The 3,438-nt window shown below is 38.9% G+C and overlaps 1 non-coding gene across 1 annotated transcript; it reads left to right on the forward strand.

The window, feature by feature from the left end:
- Positions 1 to 2,476: 2,476 nt before the first annotated feature.
- Trnac-gca (transfer RNA cysteine (anticodon GCA)) lies at positions 2,477 to 2,548 on the forward strand. Its single transcript has one exon. It is a non-coding gene; the product is annotated as a tRNA-Cys (tRNA).
- Positions 2,549 to 3,438: the final 890 nt, after the last annotated feature.

Here is a 3,438-nt window from a genome sequence, read left to right on the forward strand (position 1 = left end):
TGTGTGTGTGTGTGTGTGTGTGTGTGTGTGTGCGTGTGCGTGTGCGTGTGCGTGTGTGTGTGCGTGTGCCTTTGCTTTGAAACGGTCAGTTTGAGGTCACATTGGAAACAGGAATTCAACTAGAAAATAAAACTACATACATACATGAATGTCTTTTACTTTTCTTTGTCACCATGCTGCACATGGAGACTGATGTCTGAAACGGAACTTAAACTAGAGAGAATAAAACTTTTTTATGTTTATTTCTTTATATCGCTATATATATTCACACACACACAAACGCACATACATTCATACATACGTACATTCATTCACACATACACACATACATACATACATACATACATACATACATACATACATACATACATACATACATAAAAAGAGAAAAAGAGAACTATGCTGAGCTACTGAGAAATTTGCAGATACTCCACCCAGACTACAAGTTCATATTCATACCCGTGATTGTTGGGGCAATGGGATATGTAACGAACTGCCTCAACAAAAACCTGGAAAAAATAGGTTTCTCAAAACCTGAAAGAAAAAGGCTGATTAGAAGACTACAGATTCAAGCCATCAATGGAACTGTAAAGATGTAAAACTTTCCAAAAGTTTAGCACATAAATGCATATGCATGCATCTACACATGAAAATATATACATAAAAACGCATCCATAAAACAAACATACAAATCTGCGCATACACTAACACCAAATACGGCACACACACACACATATGCTCAAATACCTAGTTGATGTTGATAAAAGTTCCAATGAAGGAGCCTTGGATCTATGTTAGAGTCCGGCTCTTTCTCTATTGACAAGAAATACAGAAATGAAATTGATTGATAACATACATACATACATACATACATACATACATGTTTTGTTTTTTTAACTTTTCTTTGTCGTTTCACTGACACAATTCTTTTTTAGGGGACTGATATAGAGACTAAACTTTTTTCTCAGTCTATTTCGTTTTATCGGCCCTGTCTGCATGGCAAAATACAAAAAGAGTAATATTGACAGAATGAAAAAATTATGTTGACCAGAGGGACCCCTCGGATATTAGGAACCCTGAAGCTTAAGCTTCATTAGTTTGATAGTAGATCTGCCACTGCCCCTGGGGGGCGGTGGAAAGTTCCAAGGGGGCGTTGAAGAAAACTGGGACGATAATGGGGTAGCGATTCATATAAAAACAACAATCTGTGAAATAAAATTGCTTTGAATTTGTTTCAGAAAGAGGTCTGTGCTTGTGATGGTAAGTTAGGGCGGGGTTGCTAGGAAGGTGTCCTGGGTGTCTAGGGGGCGGGAGCGCGAAAAAGTTTGGGAACCACTGATCTAAAGCAAACTATCTCAGGGGCGCTTAAAATACTAATGTGAATCCCCTATTTACTATTTTGTTGTGTGGATCCTCCAAAATCATATGGTCCTCAGGGCCCATATGGACCTCGATTGAGAACCACTATTCTAAACCATCTGAAATATAATTGTAGAAAATTTCATTGACAAATATCCATTTTTTTTTAAAAGAAAGAAAAATTCAGGTTGGGGCGCATTTGTGTACGTATGCTCAAAGCTGGACTGGATGTAAACAATAACGGATCAACATGTGGTCCTGCATGCACTCTGCTTGGGAAAAAGGATGGAAAGGTAACAGTTGGAGAACCTTTTTATTCACAGTTCTGAGAAGCCAATGCTTAACAGCAACAGTATTGTTGTCACTGAAACTAAATACAATTGTTAACAGAAACTCATCAGGAAATGTATTTGTTACCTTATCGTTATTATCAGGTATGGTCTGTTCACAGTACGTTGAATAACATGGATCACTATCTCAATCTTTCTTCAACTGTTATTACTCATCTTCGAAAAACGGCGAGCTGGCAGAATGGTTAGCACAACGGGCAAAATGCTCAGCGGCATTTCGTCCGTCTTCACGTTCTGAGTTCAAATTCCGCCGAGGTCAACTTTGCCTTTCATCCTTTCGCAGTCAATAAAAATAGAGCATTTTAGCACCGGAGTCGATGCAATCGGCTGTCAGAGTTTTAAAGTTACACAACTTCCGACTGTTCGTTGGGACTGTATATTTGGATGAAGAGTACTAAGTGATTTGCGAAAAGGAATATAGTCTCGAAAGTTACTTCATGTATGTTTACAACGAGATAGAAAGAAAAGAAAAGAATTCCTATAGATTCGTAAACGAGTCTTGGAACAAGATGATGTTTACGTAATTTCTAGAGTATCAGTGCTATAAGTATTCGTGTATATGAAAACACGAAGTACGTGTGAGTGTGTGTGTGTGTGTGTGTATGTGTGTGTGTGTGTGTGTGTGTATGTGTGTGTGTGTGTGTGTGTATTTGATTGTCATTTGTGTATGCATGGAAGCATTTGACAAACGACTAATATTCTACTTCCAGGAATCAACAAGTACGCTTAGTGGTTTAATAGAAATATATGCTGGCACTTTAGCGCATGGGGATATAGCTCAGTGGTAGAGCATTCGACTGCAGATCGAGAGGTCCCCGGTTCAATCCCGGGTGTCCCCTTTAAAGTTTTCAAAGATTTTTTAACAATATATTGAATTTTTGCTAACATGAATACAGAATCATAAGAATAGAAATAATTACAAATACCGTCATTACCTTTTCTTTAGTATACAAGAAACTCGAGAACTTTTTAATGATAGAGATGTTGACACCGTGATGTTCATTCCTTTTCACGAATATAACGATGTCTCATTGAAAAGAAACGAATTTGTATTTCAGGATGGGTATAGTGGTTTGAATCAAATCCAGTACATGTTAAGTACATACATACCTATGAATGGCCAAATTCACCTCAGAGCGATTTGAACTCAGATTGTAGTGATGATACGTAAAAGTTTGGTTTCAGCATTCTAGTTTTACTATCACTCCGACGCAAATTGTAAAAGACAAGAACGGAATAAACACGGAACATTGTATATGTGTATGAATAGACGTGGCTGTGTTATTTCTTTACTACCCACAAGGGGCTACACACAGAGGGGACAAACAAGGACAGACAAACGGATTAAGTCGATTATATCGACCCCAGTGCGTAACTGGTACTTATTTAATCGACCCCAAAATGATAAAAGGCAAAGTCGACCTCGGCGGAATTTGAACTCAGAACGTAGCAGCAGACGAAATACCACTAAGCATTTCACCGGGCGTGCTAACGTTTCTGCCAGCTCGCCGCCTGGCTGTGTAGTAAGAAGCTTGCTTCCCAACTACATGGTTCAGGGTTCAGTCCTTTTACGTGGCATTTTGGCCAAGTGTCTTCTACTGTGGTCTCGGGCCGACCAAAGCATTGTGAGTGGATTTGGTAGGTGGAAACTGAAAGAAGCCCGTGGTGTATACACACACACACACACACTAACACACACACACACTAACACACACACACACATATATAT

This window comes from Octopus bimaculoides, chromosome 4 (assembly GCF_001194135.2).
Source record: "Octopus bimaculoides isolate UCB-OBI-ISO-001 chromosome 4, ASM119413v2, whole genome shotgun sequence".
Classification (NCBI taxonomy): domain Eukaryota; kingdom Metazoa; phylum Mollusca; class Cephalopoda; order Octopoda; family Octopodidae; genus Octopus; species Octopus bimaculoides.